Genomic DNA, 20,964 nt, shown 5'->3' on the forward strand with positions numbered 1-20,964 from the left:
AAATCTTCAGCATTTCTATATATTTCCAACACATCACAGGAGCAAGAGGTAGAAAGAGAAACACCACTTAAAATCACCCTAGACAATATAAAATACTTAGGAATCTATCTACACAGCAATTATACGAAAACAACTACAAAACACTTTCCAAACAAATAAAACTAGATCTAAACAATTGAAAAAACATTGATTGCTCATGGGTAGGACGAGCTAACATAATAAAAATGACCATTCTACCCAAATTAATTTACCTATTTAGTGCCATACCTATCAAACTACCAAAAAACTTTTTTATTGAATTGGGAAAAACTATAACAAAGTTGATCTGGAATAACAAAAGATCAAGAATATCAAGGGAAATAATGAAAATAATGTGAAGGAAGGGGGCCTGGCAGTACCAGATATTAAACTATAAAGCAGGGGTCATCAAAACAATGTGGTACTGGCTAAGAGACAGAAGGGAGGATCAGTGGAATAGACTTGGGGTAAGTGACATCAGCAAGACACCCAAAGAGCCCAACTTTTGGACTCCACTATTTGACAAAAACTGCTGGGAAATTTGGAAAAGAATATGGGAGAGATTAGGTTTAGATCAACATCTCACATCCTACACCAAGATAAAGAATAACTGATCATATATATTATATATGATAACAAATCCCCATAATTTAAAGGAATCATGATGAAATATTCTTTCCATCTCCAAATGGAGAGTTGATGGTCTCAGTGCAAAATGAAATATTTTCTTCCCTTTTTTCCTTTTTATTCTAGATGTTCTTAATGCAGATATTTGTGATATATTTTACTTTTCTTGCCTTCTTTATGAGTACGGAAGGAGAAAGGAAGAGAAAGTGAATTTAGAACCAGAAACAAATTTTAAAAAAGAGAAAAATAAGTTTGAAACATTTTGAATTTGTTAGTTCAGGGTTGCTAAAAGAATAGCCAAGTTCTTTCTCCACAATTCCTCCACAAAGCTCAAGAAATCACCAAACATAGTCCTGATCAGGAGTTTTTTGTTGTTTGTTTGTTTGTTTTTATTACAATGGATCATTTTTTTCATCCCAGTTAAGCATAGGGAGACAGGAATATCTATGAGTACTGGGGATGGGATCTAATCAGGATGGCCAGATTTGGGGCATGGAGCATTTCAGTGCATAGGAACTGAAAAAGGACCAAGGCTGTGCCCAAAAAAATGAAATTATCCCAGACCCAAACCAGGGAACCCAAGGCCTTCTGTAGGACACAGCTCGGTTGCTATCTAGATCCAGGTCACAAATCTACGGTAGAATGAGAATAGAACCTGTGTCCAGGGATGACAGTCCTAGGTAAAAAGTAGTCTCAGGCCCTATGCTATCTTACTAATCAAGGAACAAGTTCAACAGTAAAGAGTGGCTGTGTAGCTCTGATCCCAGAGGTGAAGCAGATCTTAGTTCTAGTCCACATCCCAGTCTGAAGCCTGAAGTAAAAGAACCAGCACAGAAATCTTAGACCAGTGTTGGCAAAGATTTTTGAGTTTGAGTGCCCAGAGCGCAAACTCAAGCAGTCTGTGAGACACTTGCATTACCTGAGAGAACTGAGGGAGGAAATACTTCCTTTGGGTGGCTGGACAGAGGAGTGAAGCATGTAAAAAAATGTCCTTGCACTGGGAAGAGTGGGAACAGAACAGCTCCACCGTGCTGGGGGCAGCACATGTGCTAATACTTCTCTAAAGCTGACCTAGACTAAAGGGGATTTTACATTTCTGTCCTGCTGCATCTGCAGAGCTTCCCATCTGAACGGTAGCTATTGAGTTCAAAATTTATCAAATGGAACATCCAACCAAGGGCAAGACAATAGGAATGTTGGGTAGACCCAAACCCAGTTCAAGAACTTGACAAGCTTAGACAAGGAAGAACAGATCGTTTGGGGAGCACTGAAAATTTGCAGGTTCTCTACATGATCTGTCCCTGAAATCCTGAAATTTTACACTATCAAAATTCCAAGAAATCAGCTGAATAACCCAAGAAGTCAAAAACTTAACTGAAACATCTATTTTCTACCTCCCACAAAAGTTTCAGAGCACAACACTAACATAACATCCAAAGTTAGGAAGCAAGCAAACAAAAAACACAATAAAAAGTATTGTTGTGATAAAAATGCTCAAGATATAAACTCAAAAGAAGAAAACTATTCCAAAACATTTATTAAAAAGACCTCACAAAAAATATAGCTTGTACATAATTCCAAACAAAATCCCCAGAAAATATGAAGCAAGAGCCTAAAAAGAGCCTTTTAAAATTATATTGAAAACCAAATGAGATTGCTAAAGGAAAAATTTGAAAAAAGAAATGTGTTATGGAAGATTCAGAAAGAGAATTAATAGCCTGGAAAAAAATGCATTAAGCCCTACCCAAGGGGATAAAAATCACTTTGAAAATTAGAATTGATGAAATAGAAGCAGAAGACTCCATGAGAAAAGAAATATTTTAAAAAGTAAAAAGATTGAAAAAGGGTATACACTGCAAAATATCTCAACAGAAAGATCTAGAAAACAGTTCAAAAGGTCACTTAAGAATCATTAGACTAGGGGCAGCTACATGGCTCAGTGGATAGAAAGCCAGACCTAGAAATGAGAAATCCTGGGTTCAAATAAGCCACTTCATAGCTAGTGACCCTGGGCAAGTCACAACTCCATTTGCTTAGCCCTAACTGCTCTTCTGCCTTGGAACTAAGACAGAAGGTAAGGTGTTTTTTTTTTAAAAGAATCAATAAACTATCTACTAAACTACTAATCAATAAACTATGCCCCCCCAAAAAAGGACATAGACATCATATATCAAAAAATAAATATAACAACAAAAGAGAAACAAAATCTCTTAGCTACATAAGAGAAAGTAGGGGGGAAATCTCCCAATCATCTTCTGAAAGAAATTTGAAAAATTAAAATTCCAGGAATATAGACAAAATCCAGAGCTCTTAAGTCAAGGAAAAAATATGAGCCACCAGAAAGAAAGCATTCAAGTACCAAGGAGCCACAGTAAGAATCACACAAAATTTAGCAGTTATTACTATACAGAAACTGAAGGTTTTAAACACTATATTCCAAAAAATGTAGACTTACCACTAAGAATAACTTATCCAAATAATCCTAGTATAATCCTATAAGGGGGAAAATGGATTTTTAATGAAAAGGGATGCTTAGGCTTTCAAGATAAAAACATTCAGATTTAGAATAGGAACTATGAAATATGAACACAAGAACCAAGAGAAACATAAAAAGATAAATATGAGTGAGTAATTTCAAGAAACTAAATAAGAATAAATTATTTATATTCTTGTATGGGGAGATGATACTATATCCCTTCAGAACTATTCACCATTAGGGATAATAAAGGAAGGCTTATTGGACAGAAGGACCCCTGGAGATGGTTCTATTATGTTGATCTTAAAATAAGAATGGAAAGGGAGGGAAAAGGGAGAGGAAAGAGGAAGGATGGGGAAAATTAGTTCACCTAATTGGGGTGGAAGTTTATACAAATAAGAATAAAGTAGGATGGGGAAGACACTCTCATTTTGAACCACTCAAAAGAGGAAAGACTACAAATACACAGTTGGGTACAGACATACATTTTACCCAACAAAGAAGTATGAGGGAAAAGGGAGAAAAGGAAGAGGAAAATAAAAGAGAGGGAAGATTAGGAGAGGAAATAGTCTCAAGAAAATAAATTCTTTAAGAGGGGATGGGAAACAAAGAAAAGGAAATATATAAGAGAATAGGGTGGAGAAGTGTGGTCATTTAGTGGTCATAACTCAGAACATGAATGGGATAAATTCATCCATTAAACCTTTAGAGAAAGAACTAATAAATAGCAAAAGAAAAACATTAAAAAAAATAAAACAGAAGAGGATAGCAGGATGGATTACAAACTAGAATCCATTTACATGTTGTTTATAAAAAGAACTTTGAACCAAATATGCACATAGAGTTAAAATAAGTAGGGCAGCTGATCTCTATCAGTGGATAAAGAGCCAGGCCTAGAGATGGGAGGTCCTAGGTTAAAATGTGGCCTCAGATGCTTTCTAGCTGTGTGACCCTGTTTAAGTCACTTAACCCCCATTGCCTAGCCCATACTATTCTTCTGCCTTAGAACCAATACACAGTATTGATTCCAAGAGAGAACGTAAGGGTTTAAAAAAAGAAAAGAGAAAAAAAAGAAAAAAGAATGTACCAAAGCATAATCTATCATGCTTGCACTGAAGTAAAAAAAGGAAGGGGCTACAATCACAATCTCAGATAGAGTAACAGCAAAATAAGACTTAATTAAAAGAGATAAATAGAGAAAACACATTTTAATAAAAATTGTACCTATACCAAATAGCCTAGCATTGAAATACTTAAAAATTAAATGAATTTCTGGAAGAAATAGTAAAAAAAAATAATAATCCATTTATCCCTCTCAGACCTAGAAAAATCTAAGTAAAAAAAATAAAAAGAAATGAAGGATCTGCATAGAATTTTTTTTAAGTTAGACCTCTGGAGAATAATGAATTGGAATAGAAAGATATATATATGTATGTGTGTATGTATGTATGTATGCACATATATACATACATACATGCATACATATATACACATACACATATATATATATATAATGTATGAACAGCATCTTAAATATTGACCATGTATTAAGGCATATAAATATCATAAATATAGAAAAGCAGAAATGTGCAACTCATATTTTATAGACCACAATGAAATAAAGAATACTGATGAAATGATTTAACTAAAACTTAATCCTATAGAAAAAGTAGATTTTTAAAAAAATCACAGAAACAGTCAATAATTTCATTAAGGATAGTGACAATAAGACAAGATATTTAAAAATTTTATATGTAGCCAAAGCAGTCCTTGGGAGAAATTTTCTATATCTAAACATTTGCAACAGTAGAAGAAAGAACAAATAGATCAATGAAATAGATATGCAAATTTTTAAAAAACCCTTGAGATCCAACAAATTTTTTTTAAACCCTTACCTTTTGTCTTGGAATCAATACTGTATACTACACACACACACACACACACACACACAAAATACCCAGCTACACACACACACACACACACAATTTAAAACATCAATTAAACACCAAAATAGAAACCTTGAAAATCAAAGATTGGGAAAGTTATAAACAAAAACAAAACACTAAAAAAATAAATAAAACTAGGCATTGTTCTTTATGAACAACAACAAAAAAATAGATAATATATGCAGAAAGTTTCAGCTATAAAATCCCATGGTCCTTATGGTGCAGTGGCAGGGCAGATGGTAATGCTTCTTCTATAATGTCATTTCTGAAGTACATTTACATAGCACTTTAGAATTTGCAAGACTCTTTACAAATGTTATTTCACTTTGTCCTCACAACAGCCCTAGAAGGTTGATGCTATTATTATCCTCATTCTACAGATGAGGAAACTGAGGCTTAAAGAGATTAAAGCAACTTATCCAAGATCACATAGCTAGTAAGACTATGAGGCTGGCTATGAACCAGTCTTCCTGACTCCAGATCAAGTGCTCTATCCACTATGCCACCTACCAACCTAGAGATAGGAGAGTAAGCTACTGAATAATAAGAGAAGCGTGCTTCTTTCTTATGTGCCAATCTGCCATAGAAGATAAAGTAGAATTTATCTTTCAATCCAAATCAATATAATCTTTAATACTCATTGATTTAAACACATAAAAAGATGGTGAAAAATGTTTTAGAAAATGTAGTTGAGAAATAAAAGCAACCAAAAGCTTATAGATTGCTCTACAGTGGCTCCCAAACTTTTTTGGCCTACCACCCCCTTTCCAGAAAAAAATATTACTTAGCCCCCTGGAAATTAACTTTTTTATTTTAATAGCAATTAATAGGAAAGATAAATGCACCTGTGGCCATCACTGCTTCCTGGTTTGCTGCAGCACCCACCAGGGGGCGGTAGCGCCCACTTTGGGAATCACTGCTCTAAAATCTCACAACCATTTCTTTCTTTTTTTTTTAAAACCCTTACCTTCTGTCTTGGAGTCAATACTGTGTATTGGCTCCAAGGCAGAAGAGTGGTAAGGGTAGGCAATGGGGGTCAAGTGACTTGCCCAGGGTCACACAGCTGGGAAGTTTCTGAGGCCAGATTTGAACCTAGGACCTCCCGTCTCTAGACCTGGCTTTCAATCCACTGAGCTACCCAGCTGCCCCATCACACCTATTTCTTAAAAAAAAAAAAAAAAAAAAAAAAAGTAAGATTAGATGTGGTAAGCACTGAACAACAATTGCACACCCAAAAAAAGTTGGCTTTTTTTTTAAGGCTAGAAAATATTTCATTACCAAAATGGGAATTATTTCAAAACTAGTTCCCTTTGTGCAAGTCATTGACTAGTTAGAGCAAAGGTCCAAAAGAGTACCAAATATGCCCTTCCTTCTCTCCTCTGACACAGCCACCACTCTGGGGAAGGCCCTCATCACCTCATACCTGAATTATTGAAATAGCCAGCTAGTGGATCTGCCTACACCAAGTCTCTCCCAGCTCCAATCCATCCTCTATTCGACCACTAAAGTGACTTTCCTAAAGCACAGTCTGACTCATGTCATTCCCTATTCAGTAAACTCCAGTGGCTTCCTATTACCTCTACAAGCAAATTGACTCTCAAATCTGACCCTTCATAATTTAACCCTCTCCTACCTTTCCAGTCTTTCTATACTTTCCTCTCCCACAGGAACTCTTCAATCCAGGACCACTGGCTTCCTGGCTGTTCCACAAACAAGACACTCCATCTTTCTTCTCTGGGCATTTTTCCTGGCTGTTACCCAGTCCTGGAATGCTCTTCCTCCTCCACTGTGACTACTGACCTTCCTGGCTTCCTTTATGTTCCAGCTAAAATCCCAATTTCTTCAGGAAGCCTCTCTTAATTTTGGTGCCTTCCATCTATTAATTATTTCCTATTTATTCTGTATATAGCTTTTTTGATATGTATTTGTTTTCATGTTGGCTCCTCCATTAGATTGTAAGTTCCTTGAGGACAGGTACAACTTTTTGCTTTTTTTCATATCTCCAGTACTTAGCACAATAAAGGCTTAATAAATGTATATTGACTGTTATAATAATCCTTGTGCCTTAGAAAAATTTAGTTAATGGGAAAAAATCCCCAGCAAATGCAAGATCTCTGTGGTAAAGAAAGATGGAACAACCATGGGCAACAACAGCTTTTAAAAAAAAATCTCATTTGGGAAACATTATCCAGGGGGATAGATAACACAGTTTTGTCTCATCATGCAGATTTAACCAGCAGGGGGAACTCTAAAGTAAATTCCAAGTTCTTTAGCTTCAAAATTGGCACATTTCAGGCGGTCCTCAGCATTACTATAGTAGACATGCCCAGCCTCAGAACTGGCAAGAATACCTTACCTGCTTCCCCCTAGCAAAAGAATTCTTAACTTTTTTGTGTCATAGACCCATTAAGCAGTCTAAGAATGTTCTTCAATGCAGAAAATAAAACATACAGAATTACAGAAAAATACATATGTGTGTATATATGTATATATATATATATATACCCACATATATAATTATTCAATGTAGTACCTAGGTGACTCAGTGGCTAGAGAGCCAGGCCTAGAGCTAAGAGGACCTGGGTTCAAAACTGGCCTCAGACACGTCCCGGTTGTATGACCCTGGGTAAGTCACTTGACCCAAATTACCTAGTCCTTACTACTCTTCTGCTTTGGAACCAATACTTATATCAATTCTAAGACAGAAGATAAGAGGGAAGGAAAGGAAGGAAGGAAGGAAGGAAGGAAGGAAGTTCATGGACGCCAGATTGAGAACCTTTGCCCTAGGTTATTCTTTCCAGCCACAACATAGGATGTATCAAAGGAAGTGAAAGTTCTCAGTATATTTGGTTTTCAGAGTTTATGATGTCTAAGGTTACCTTTCTTTAGTCTCTGGTATTTCCCATTTAATGTTTATACATAGTTGTTCTATGTTGTCTCCCTGTTAGTTTGTGAGTTCCTTGAGAGCAGGAATGAGTTTTTGCCTTCCTTTGTCCCCAGAGTGCCTGACACATAATAGGTGCTTAATAAATGTGTGTTGACTTGACTTGAAAATAGGGTAAATAGGGTAAAGTCAAAGGTTACCTCTAAAAGAAACATAACCAGAAATTTGTTAGAAACAAAAGAACTCTTTAATAGTATTCAAAAAGAAATATTTGTACTTCTCTGAAGGTCTTCTTACACCTGAAGATAAAACACAGAAAAGAAACAAACACCTCCAGATTCATTTCTAGAACAGAAGTAAAAGAGGGAGAGCAAGAGAAGTCAAGTAAGTCCCTACCCTCTCCCTGGCTTAGCTCATGAGGTCCATATTGATTTCCAAAAAGAACACAGCTGAAAAAAGAAAAGAGAGCAATGGTTCAGTCTCTCCAATTTTAAAGAAGCAGACCTCAGTATCTCTGACCATAGAAGCAGTAGGACCAGATGAATCATTTCCCAATCAGAAGTTGCAAGAATATTTGTAATCACTCAATCTCTTGACCACTATGGAACCCATTACTCCATTATCCCTGCTCTATGATCCATGATTTGACCAGCTTCCTAGGACCAGGTAGAAGTTTGTCCTAAACTGTCTCTCTGATATGTTTGAATTGTGTGTTGTTGTTGTTGTTTTTTGGTAGAAGGGCAAATAGGGACTTTAATCTTTGCTCTTAGATTGCTGGTAGAACACAGGAATCTCTTAGTCGGAATTGAGTAGGCTTTTAGCCAAATTTGTTTGTTTTCCTGGTTCTGCTCAATCAGAAGTCAATAATTTAGAATTAAAGCACTGTTTAAAGCAGCAACAATAAGTCACAAACAACAGAGTGATAATCATTATTTAATTAGCAATGGACCATGGGAGAAATGTGCCAAAAACCTGAGTGGTGTGAATTGGCCTGTTTGGTATCAATTTAAGATAAAGGAAAAATTTCCTTCTGTAACACTTGCCTTCTCCATAGACAATACATAAGCCATCAGCAATCTTTCAGGGGCATCATCTAGGCAATACCCTATCTATGAGCACCTCAGAAATGGTGTTTCTTTTAGCCTCACATATATCTACCCCAAAACTGAACTTTTTTAAAACTGATCCTCAAAAAACACTTGATTAGATGCCAATATTTGTTATCTAGATATTTCTAAAAAACCATTCTGAAAGGGCATAGTTTTTAATAAATTTAAAGGACAAATGTAAAAAAAAAAAGATATCCTCAACCCCTTGAGGGATCTCCATAGAACCCAGAGGGAGAGATATAGCCTTATTCAGAAATCTGACTCATTAACGAGAATAGGAGACAAGATAGGAACCCCCAGAGTTTATAACTACTGAGAAAGAAGTTTTCTCAATTTTATTAAATAATTAATATTGAATCAACAGGGGTGATCATGCTAATTATTTATATAGAAAGAGGTGAGCCCCATGTGTAGAGAAGGGTCTACATATTGTGAAGCCTGTGGCTGTGTGGCTCAAGGAGAAGTAGAATAGTCATTCCTAGCCTCTTTTCTTCTCCTTCCACCCTTCTCCAAGGGACACTTTAATTCTTGCCAAGAGGAGAAGCAGAAAGTGGGACCAGAGGCCTCTCTGCTCTTCTCAAAGAGAAGTACAAAATTTGAAGAATATCTTTTTGCTCCCTTAAATATTATTTGTCTATGGGATATTTTGGGGTTCAAGCTAATCTTCCATCATTTGGGGGAAAGGGAGACCCCAAACCCTTATGGTCAAGGCTTTACCCCTTTCCCACCAGATACCATTTCCACAATGAATAGACATAGGGAATGGCAAAGAAACCCATTTATCCAAATCACAGCAAAACAGAAATCAAAGAAGAATATATATCAGGAGAATAGATACCAAACAATACAGAGTGAAGGAACTCTCCCATTGGGAGAGAAATAACTCAGCTCAACCAAGAGAGAGTGTCTTTGATTTCATCCAAGGGAGAACTCCCTATGGTCTTTAAAGCTGGTCTTCCTAGAATCTTTTCCTTCAACAACCTGAAGAGAAGTTAGCCTCTTCCATCATCTTACTCAAAACTGTAAGCCAGAAGCCACCTAGTCAGCATATGCTTGAAGAATCCCTAAGCAGACCTGAAACTTGATGGAAAGTATTTCATAAATTCTTGTAGGTTGTGTGATCATGGGTGAGTCATTCTGTCTTTGTAGTTTTATTGTCAAGAATTTACTATTACTGTGTGCTAAGCTGTACACTGATAATACAACTGCAAAGACTGAATGACTTGGCCATGATCATACAACCACTAAATGTCAGATTTGGAATCTGAAGTTCAGGTCTTCCTTAATTCCAAGGCTAGCCCTATCCACTATACCAGGCTTCTTCTCAATAAATGGAAATGTATAGTAGCATTAATGACCTCTTCTTATCCTCAATAACAATGGAATCCCTATAGTTGAACTCTTAACATCTCATGTCAGATGTGAGTTTTCTAAGAAAAGAATTTGAGTCAAATTAAAAAACAGCTAACCCAGATCCAATAGGCAAAGTAGAAATCTCTACTAGAAACAACATAATTTCAAAGAAACTTAAAAAATGATTTTCAAGTTTCAATTCTATTTAAATTTCCATTCAACTTCTTAAGTGCCTACTATGTGCAAGACACTATATTAAACACTGAAGATACAAAACAAAACAAAAAACAAAAAAATCCATGTGTCTTCAACATTATCCAATTGGTGTTTTGTTTTTTTTTAACCCTTGTACTTCGGTGTATTGTCTCATAGGTGGAAGAGTGGTAAGGGTGGGCAATGGGGGTCAAGTGACTTGCCCAGGGTCACACAGCTGGGAAGTGGCTGAGGCTGGGTTTGAACCTAGGACCTCCTGTCTCTAGGCCTGACTCTCACTCCACTGAGCTACCCAGCTGCCCCCTATCCAATTGTTTTTTAAAAGTCTGTCTAGAGGTCAGGCATAAAGAGGTACTTAAGACATACTAAGAATGTTTTTGCCTAGAAACTTGCAAATCTAATCAAAGTGCTTTATACTAAAAAGGAAAGGTAATAGGGGAAAACATGTCTATGTATATATACCAAGCTAGATACCCATAAGAAGTACCTACAATGTAAAAAGAAAATTAGATATAGAGATGCTCAGCAGTTAAAAGGAGACAAAACCACAGAAAAGAGACAAAATAAATATGACTTCAAATGTCTATATAAGATATAGAAAAAAAGTCTTCATAGAATATGGGTTACAAGCAAAATGAACTAGAAAGTCTAACTCAAAGAAGCAAATTTGCCTTCATGGCATCTTTGAAACTTGTTGAGAATGAAACTCATTATATGGATAATATGGATATAGAAGGGCATATCTGGTTAAAAATAAAGAATATAGTTAAAAATGGGATACCTGAAGGAAGTGGGGTGTACTGGTAAATACACTTGAAGGGGAGGACACACTTTTAAGTTTAATCTGCTTCATTAACACTTTTCCATCACCAAAACAATAAATCAAGCCCTGATTTGTTGCGTTTTTTAATTTCTGAAGAGTAAATATTTATAATAAAATTTTAACAGTCTTTAGGGAACCTGGAAGAACTAGGTTCAGCACACTCATTTATCAGATTGACAAAGTTGACAGAAAAGGGAAATGCCAATTGTTTAAGAGGCTATGGGAGTACAAACAAATGAATGTTTGAATTGGCCCAACCATTCTGGAAATTAATCAGGAAGTGTACCTTAAAAGTTACTAAATGTGCATACCCTTTAACTCAATACAGCCACCATTAGGCAATATGCACTGAAGAAGTCAATGAGAAAGACTCTATCTGTAGAAAAATATTTATAGTAGCATTTTTTGTTATAGCAAAAAAACTGGAAATAGATGTCCTTCAATTGAAGAACTGATGGACAAAGTATAGTATATTAGAAATAGGGATTGAACTTGTAATTTCATTACTATAGGGGACTTTCAGATGAGGAAGCTCCCTCTACAGTCTTTTCAACTTACATTCTCAGAGGATTTCCTAGCGCAATTAGTTAAGTAACTTTCCCAAAGTCATGCAGCCAGGATATTTCAGAGGTAGGACTTGAACCCACTTCATCCTAGCTCCAAGTCTCATTATCTCTTTACTATTTCATGCTGTCTCTCCATGACATATTAATTAATAATGATTAATTCAAAGACATCTGAGAAGATATGTATGAACTGCTACAGAGTGAAGTAAGCAGAAATAAGAGAAAATGTATGCAGTGACTACAATATTTTAAAGGAAAATCATTTTGAATCACTTAAGAACTTTGGTCAAGGAAATGACTTCAATCATGACTTCAGAAGATTGATAATGAAGCATTCTTCCCACCTCTTGTCAAAGAAATAATGAACTAGAGGTTCTTAGTCTTTTTTTGTATCATACACCATTTTGGTAGGCTGGTATTGCTTGTGAACTCCTCAAAATAATGTTTTCAAAGACATAAAATAAAACACATAGGATTACTAAAGAAATCAATTATACTGAAAGATTTTTTTGTCCAAAAAAAAATTTTAGTTTATAAACCCCAGCTTGAGAACCTGAACTAAAGATACAAAATGAGACATACGTTTTCAAAATACAGTGATGTGTTGATTTCTTTTTTTGCTTGACTATATGTTTCTGTTATAAGAGAGGGCTTCCATTGACAGTGTGTGGAATTAGATTTGTGGGGGTAAGAAACAGCAGTAGTTATCTGTAACCAGTAGGTGGCACTATCTGGCAAGGTTTGGAGTTGTAAGATAGCAAACCAAAAAAACAGGGGGGAAAAAGTCATTCGCTCTCAAGTCTGAACCCTCTCTTTGATGATAGCTGAGGGCACTTTCCTAAACTCTTCCTTTCTCCTCCAGTTGCCCAAACCTACACTTTAGTCAGTGCCCTTCTTCCACAAAAAATGAATGAAGGAAAAACAATGGGGAAGATACTGTATCTCACCAATTTCTTCAGCTCACCTCACCCCCTCACTAGCTTGCCAACAGTACATTTCACTTCTGCCTGAGGGCAGAAAACCTCCAGTTTCAATAAGGAAGTTTGTGAAAACAAATCAATAAATCAAAATCATATGATTTTAGCTCAGGCTCTCCTTCCGTATGTAGTGTTTTAGGCCAAGGTTCAAAGTTCTGTCCTTTTTTATCTCTATATCCTCAAAGTCATTCACTTGCTTTCTCTTTCTGCCCTACATTTGTAGTTAAGAACAAGCACAAAGCATTTATAACCAGTCATAATTTTATAACAGGAGCAAGCTAGCTTTTAAAATAATATGCAAATTAGGAATTATGAGCAATTTAAAGAACAAGGAAAAATCTTGGCATAAATATCTGTCACTTACAGATAGAGGGGGAGGAGGGGAGGTAGACATGGCCAAGGCTTTTGCAGATCTCCTGACTTGATAACAGTTTAAGACTTCAGTCTATCTCAACTATATCTCCTCGGGAGTTTGAATGGGGTTAGGGAAACAACTAAGGAAGGGGTCAACTGCCTGAAAAATCTAGTCTCTGGTTTCTGGATTAGCATCAAAAAATTTCTGAGGGAGCTTTCTATCTTTCTGAACATGTATCCACAATCTGCCACTACTCCTTTGCCCTTTATCTAAGCCCTTTTGGAAGAGCTCAAGTCCAATTTAAAAAAAAAAAATTTTTTTAAAGAGAGGAAATATGCTTCTTGCCCCCTTCCCATTTCCAGGGTCATAAAAGTCCAGCGGCAAGACAAAAGTCAGAATGACTAACAGTAGCTCTGGATATAGTGGATGACTTTGGCATCTTTGATGTCTGGCCAAGCTCTAGGCACTCCACAGCACCTGCTTCAGCTGCTTTCATGGCTATTGGAACAAATTGTTCTCATCTAACCATTGGGGATTTAGGGAGTAGGCTATACTCTCTCAAATATAAGCTAGATGCACTATCTGCTACTTGTGTACTCATTCTGATGACATGAGGAATTGGGACAAGTGGGGGAACAGAGAATTGGGAGAAGAAAAAAGAAAAGAAAAAGAAACTCTCTTCTCCTAAAGGGTGATTCCTTCTCCAGGAACTTAGCTCCAATTTTTTTAATTGGAAACCTCTAAATCAGAATTTCCCATCATTAGACTCATTCACATCTTGACTGAGTTGGGGATTTATAATAATGTGAGAGGGCTCCCTCTTCTCCTTTACCTGAGTTTAGGATTAGAGGCTTCCTGCTGACCTCTGGCTATGTAGACATGACTTCCTAACACTTGGGGATCAAGGATGCTGGAGCCTACATGGGTATTGGAGCCCTTCCAACTTGGTGGATGTCTGAAGACCACTACAGCCTACCCTGCCAATCAGACAAACTTCCATATGGAAACAAGAGGAGCTGCATCTTTAGAATCTAAGTGCTTTTGTATCCATGTGCATATACTTTCCTACTTTAGGGCCAAGTAAACCTCCTTTTGTCAACTTTTCGATGACCTCCAAATGCCTTTCATCCCAACATCACAAAATCTGAACTGAGTGCCATCATTAGACCCTGATATTTGGCCTAGTTCACAAATGGGGTGAGGGCCATATAGGTCACTTTGTGGTTGAAGTGAGGGAAGGGCAGGATGAACAGGAAATTTGGAGTGATCAGATGGCCAGATATGGCTTGGTGGCCCTGGTCACTACTGGTTACTACCTGTGTGACTCTGAGCCTGCCACTCAATTTCAATCAGCTGCAGTTTCCACATCTATAAAATGAGGATAATAATAACACCTATCTCAAAGAGTTGCTATGAGGGTTAAATGGTATGTACAGTGCTTTGTAAATCTTAAAGTTAGCTATTATCATGAGCAGCTAGGTGACACAACAGATAGAAGGCCAGACCTAGAGTCAGGAAGACTCATCTTTCTGAGTTCAAATCAGGCCTCAGACACTTACCCCTGAGTGACCAGGGGCAAGTCACTTAAACCCCTCAATTTCCTCATCTGTAAAATAAGCTAGAGAAGAAAATGGCAAACCACACCAGCATCTTTGCCAAGAAAACCCCAAATGAGATCATGAAGAATCAGATACAACTGAAAAAAATACTGAACAACTTGAATTTCCTAAGATTGAGAAGCTCTCTGAGAGATCTATTTTTACAGATATAATTAAATTAGAGTGTCCAGACAAAAATGGCTCTTTCTCAACTGTGGGAGCAGAAACACAGAAGAAAAATAACTGCTTGATCACATGCGTTGATGAGGATATGATTGGGGTTGTAGAATCTAAACAATTACCCTAGTGCAAATATCAATAATATGGAAATAGGTCTTGATCAATGACACATGTAAAACCCAGCGGAATTTTGTATTGGCTACAGGAGTAGGGTAGAAGGAGGGGAGGGAAAGAATCATGTAACTATGGAAAAATTTTCTTAATCAGTTAAAAAAATGGTTCTTTCTCCCTTTTTAAGTGGCTGAGATGGGGAATTACTTGTACCTTGAGCCTTAAAGATGAATTTCTATTGTAGCGACTTCCCTATGGGGATCTGCAAGGGAGAAAGTGAAGTTCCTAAAGGAAATGGTTTTGGTAGATTGGATCTATGTGCTAGCCTTTCCCCAAAATGTACCATACTCTATGACCAGCTTGGCCTAGGAGCAATTAGATCTCACTTTCTAGGTGGAACCCCACCAGAATGGCTTCAGATTTTAGTTATGGGTCTCCTCTGCCACATAACTATATAGGAATAGGCTAATCAACATAGTGAAATCTGAGGAGGTAAGGCTAAATGTGGCTTCAAATACTGCTGTCAAAGTAAGGTAAATAGATGCTCTGGGAATTGAGAGGAAGAGTCACAGAACCCACCATCCTATTAGGTGGGTAGAAAGTGATAACACTCTGGAAAATTTCATAATGAACTGTAATAATTTTCCTACAAAACTTTTCTTAAATCTTGGGTTTCTAGCTTGCAAATTAAAGTAATTTACTTCCAGACCTCAAGGCATCTCACTGGGCTGGCTTTTGTTGGAGATGGGTAGGGTAGTTGCTCCTTATTTATCTGTAAACAAAAACTCTCTTGGTTGAAGATGTCAACAAGCTCCAGCCCCCATGTGCTAGGCAGTTGCCATTTTGCAATGGCCCTGTCACATGATAGACTGTGTGGACATTTTTTCCCTAGTCTGTTAGCATTCTCCCCTTGTGTTTCTGAGTCCACTTTCTATGTGACTATTTTCCAATCAGTGATGTCCTGGAGCAGAACTGAGTGATGACATCACAAGAAGCATATATTGGCTTTCCCTACTGTAAGTCTTTCTCTTTTGCCCCTCTTCTCTGCCTGAGCTCACCCTCTCTCTCTCTCTCTCTCTCTCTCTCTCTCTCTCTCTCTCTCTCTCTCTTTCTCTTCTTCTCTCCTTCCCTCTCTTTCTCCCTCTCCCTCTCTCCCCACTTCCTCTCGTTCAGATTGTAGAGGAAGCCCAGTAGATAGATTTTCTTGAGCTGTCTTTTTAATTTTTTAAATTAAAAAATACAACCTCCAGAGAATTTCATTTATCACAACCCTCTTCCAGAAGGAAGCTTGGTTGTGGCTCCTAAAACATAGGATTGATAAGAAAGCAAATGATGGTCAGTTCATGAGGGTGTTGGTAATACTCTAGAATAGGGATTGGCAACCTTTTTGGCCGTGAGAGCCATAAACACCACATTTTTTAAAATGTAATTTCATGAGAGCCGTACAGTGCTCACAGTGCGCTCCTGTAACAGCGCCTGAAAAAAAATTGACTTTATGGCTCCTGCAGAAAGAGCCATACATTGCCGACCCCTGCTCTATAGGGAAATGCAGCATCATGGTAACAAAAGCCCTTCGGTCCTGCCCAAGCTTGAATTTTTTTCATCTCCTTTTTCTTTCTTTCTTTTTGTTTAAAAAATACTATTGCTATTATAAGTAAAAGCTCTCTGGGGGGCAGCTGGGTAGCTCAGTGGATTGAGAGTCAGGCTTAGAGATGGGAGGTCCTAGGTTCAAATCCAGCCTTAGACACATCCCAGCTGTGTGACCCTGGGCAAGTCACTTGACCCCCTTTGCCCACCCTTACCACTCTTCCACCAATAAGCCAATACACAGAAGTTAAGGGTTTTAAAAAAAAAAAAGGTCTCTGGGTAGGAAAAGGAAATTGGGGGAAACTATGATGATACAAGAAAAAGAAAGAAAGAAAGAAAGAAAGAGAGAAAGAGAGAAAGAGAGAAAGAGAGAAAGGAAGGAAGGAAGGAAGAAAGGAAGGAAGGAAGAAAAGCTTATCTATTAAAAACCTAGGCTGAATGGAGCTTTTGATATGCACCAAGATTGTCCAGAATAAATGACCATTGGGCTTCTGGAAATGCCAGCTCCCCCAAGTGGCCACTCACTATGTCTCTTTAAAAAAGCAGTTGCTCAGCTGTTATTCGGTCCAAATCACTACTGAACAGATGAAGCAGAGTAAAACAATCACCTTTTGTCCAGACTTGCCTCTTATGAGTTGGGTGATTCAAGATGATCCCGCTAACAAGAAGAGTAGGGCATAGGAGGCTTCTATTGCTAAATGGAATTAGTACATTTAGAATCATACTTCCCTAAGTCCCTCTTGTATAGTATCCTTCACAAACAAATATTTAATATACCAGAAATAGAACTCAAGGTTTTAGGTTCAGGACCTGGAAGTTTGCCTCTTCCACTAGCCCAAGGGCCCCCCAACTATAAAGACATGTGTTCTCAGGAATGCTATTTTGTCTAGTTTATCCATAGCACCATCCACTACAAGGGAAGCATATACAGCTGGACTTCAGCAGCTGTTAATCTAGTAACAGGGGATGGAGGTCTTGTCAAGTATTTCCAGTGGGCTGAGCTCCAGACTGCATGGCTGGCATATGAGAAAGCCTTCAGGGATAAGACAGAGAAAATCTTCATTTACACTCATTTATAGATGATGGCCATAGGGCTGACCAAATGATCTGGGTAACTGGAGACTGAAAGAAGACATAACTGTTAGCCTTATTTGTTTATTCTTTCTCATCAAAGGAGAATGATCTTTGAACGGAAAGGACAGAAAATATCTACAGTACTTATCACTGTGCATTTATCATTCTTTTGTGTGGACACATAGCATATCATTTGTTGACCAGGAAATAAACAGCTGTCTTTTCCCTGACCTGCTTCATACATTGAACATCTTTCCAGAAGGGATGTTAATCCCATTTGAGGGTATCCTAGACATGAAACTAACTGAAGCTTGTTTAAATTATCAGTCAGTCAATAAGCATTTACTGAATTCCTGCTATGTGCCAGACACTGTGCTAAGCACTGGGATAGAATGGGAAGCAAAAAAACAGTACCTGACCTCAAGGAGCTCACAATCTTAATGAATATCAAGAGAACGAATTATCAAAAAAAAACTCACTGTCTATTAGGGGAATTAAATGTATGAGTACATAGTTTATTCCAGTAAAACTTGAGAATAAAAAATAATGAAGTATAAAAACAACACAGTCAAACAAATACAATGTCAAACAAGTGCAAAGTAATAAAATACAAAATATGTACATAAGTGCTAAGAAATATAAAAAAATAAAGTAGTGCTAGGATATAATGAGCTTAATCTAGAAAGGTTTCCTTGAACAGTTGAATCTTAAAGCAGCCTTAAAAGAAATGAGGGCTAAGGACTGATAAAGAAAAAGATGGCATACATTGTAAGTAATGAGGCATAGTTTTAGCTTGACTGGAGTGGAGGGATCGCATTAAGAAATAGTAAGAGAGGAGCAGAAGAGCTATGAAGAGGGAAGTCCACTTGGGAGAGGAATCCTGATAGGCAGCAGGGAGTATGAGGAAAAGAGCTAGACTGAGAACTGAAAGACCTGCATTTCAGGGCTTAATCTAATACATTATCAGTCCTGTGGCCTTAAGGAAATCCCTTCCATTCCCTGAATCTCAATTTCCTCCATCTGTAAAATAGGCACAATAATGCTCATATTATTTCTCTCAAAGAGTTATTGTGAAGAAAGCACTTTGTAAACTGCAAAGTATTATAGAAATGGGAGAGTATCATTGGCTGAGGAGTTTGGAGCCTAACAGACAAAAGGGAGCCATTGTAGATTCCTGAGAGGCAATATGGTATAGTAGGAAGAGCTTTGCCATCTGTGGTTCCCTCGGTGCAATGAGTCTCAGTGTCCTCATATGCAAAAAAAGGGATAATAATTTTGATATTACCTAACTCACTTTAGGATTGTGAAGAAAACATATTAACTGCAATAGAAATAGAATTGTTGTTGCTGAGATGTGAAATAATGGGGTTGGAGGAGGAATAGTATTTGAGGAAATCTATCTGGGCTATTGTGATCTAGTCTATTGCATTAATTTAAAATAGCTTAGCTTTTAGAAAATGGTACCAGAGACAGAACTAGGCAAAATTACAAAAGGGGTGAGGTTTTTTGGTGTTGTCCCTCAGCATCATTTCTGTGTCCTTCCCCTCCTCCTCCCAGGCCCTTTCAGATTCTCCTCTGCTTAATTTCAAACATTATAATTCTCCCCAAATAATCCCAAGCTACCTGGACTTTCATATTCCCTCCAAGTCAGGAAGGGAGTGGATGTGAAAAGTTACTACAATATTAGTATAAATTAATTTCATGTGGTAGACCTCTCTGAAATCTTTCCATCTTAAAAAGAGGTAACAGAAGAAAAAATAAATCCCTAATGGTAAAATTTCAGATGCAGTAGCACCTAAGAAGAACAGAGTTTTGAGAACAACAAAGGTTTCTCAGAGCCCTTCAAGTGACACAATATAGGTGTAGGGCTGACCCTCTATAGCGACAGGATATGAAAAAACAAGGGACAGGGAATGGGCAAAATGAAGTAAGCAGAGAATAAATAAGATGCTCCTTGAAATCTCTGAAGTAATGGAAAGCAAAAGTCCATGAGTTTTCTGCCATTTGTAAATCTTCTGCTTCTCCTCTCCCACCACTCTCATCACCTTTCTAATGGACAATTTCAAAAAACGTATGTGTTAACAGTTCTCCGAGCAGGAGTGTGCTGGTAAATAATTAACAATTAACAATTAGCTCTGAGAAAAGGGGGGATATAGATATATATATGACATTTTAAAAAATCTTTAAATGTTAATTTAACTTTTTAATTTTTTCCCATGCTTACATAATTCTTGTTGTCTCCCTCCTATCTTTCATCCCCTTCCCAGAATTGACAAGCAATTCTACTGGTTTATACGTGTATTATCACTCAAAACCTATTTCCATATTGTTCATTTTTGTAAGAGAGTAATTTTTAAAACCAAAATCCCAAACCATATACCCATATAAACAAATGATAAATCATATGTTTTCTTCTGAATTTCTATTCCCACAGTTCTTTCTCTGAATGTGGATAGTATTCTTTCTCATAAGTATCTCGAGATTGTCCTGGATCATTGCATTGCTGTTAGTAGCAAAGTCTATTACATTTGATCATCCCCCAAATATTTCAGTTACTGTGTATAATGTTCTCCTGGTTTGCTTATTTCATTCCTCATCAGTTCATGTACGTCTTTCCAGTTCTTGTAGAAATCCATCAATTCATCATTCCTTATAGCACAATAGAATTCCATCACTATCATATACCACAATTTATTTAGCCATTCCCCAAACAAGGGACACCGCTCCATTTTCCAATTTTTTGCCACCATAAAAAGTGCGGCTATAAATATTTTAGTACAAATAGATCCTTTTCCATTTTTTTTTTAATTTCTTTGGGATACAAACCTAGTGGTGGTATTGCTGCATCAAAGGATATGCATTCTTTTAAAGCCCTTTGGACATAATTCCAAATTGTCTTCCAGAATGGTTAGATCAATTCACAACTCCACCAGCAAAGCATTAGTGTCCCAATTTTGCCACAATTCCTCCAACATTTATTATTTTCCTTTACTGTCATATTGACCACTCTGCTAGGTGTAAGGGAGTAGGTGCCTCAGAATTGTTTTGATTTACATTTCTCTAATCA

The sequence above is a fragment of the Gracilinanus agilis genome, chromosome 4 (genome assembly GCF_016433145.1).
Source record: "Gracilinanus agilis isolate LMUSP501 chromosome 4, AgileGrace, whole genome shotgun sequence".
Classification (NCBI taxonomy): Eukaryota; Metazoa; Chordata; class Mammalia; order Didelphimorphia; family Didelphidae; genus Gracilinanus; species Gracilinanus agilis.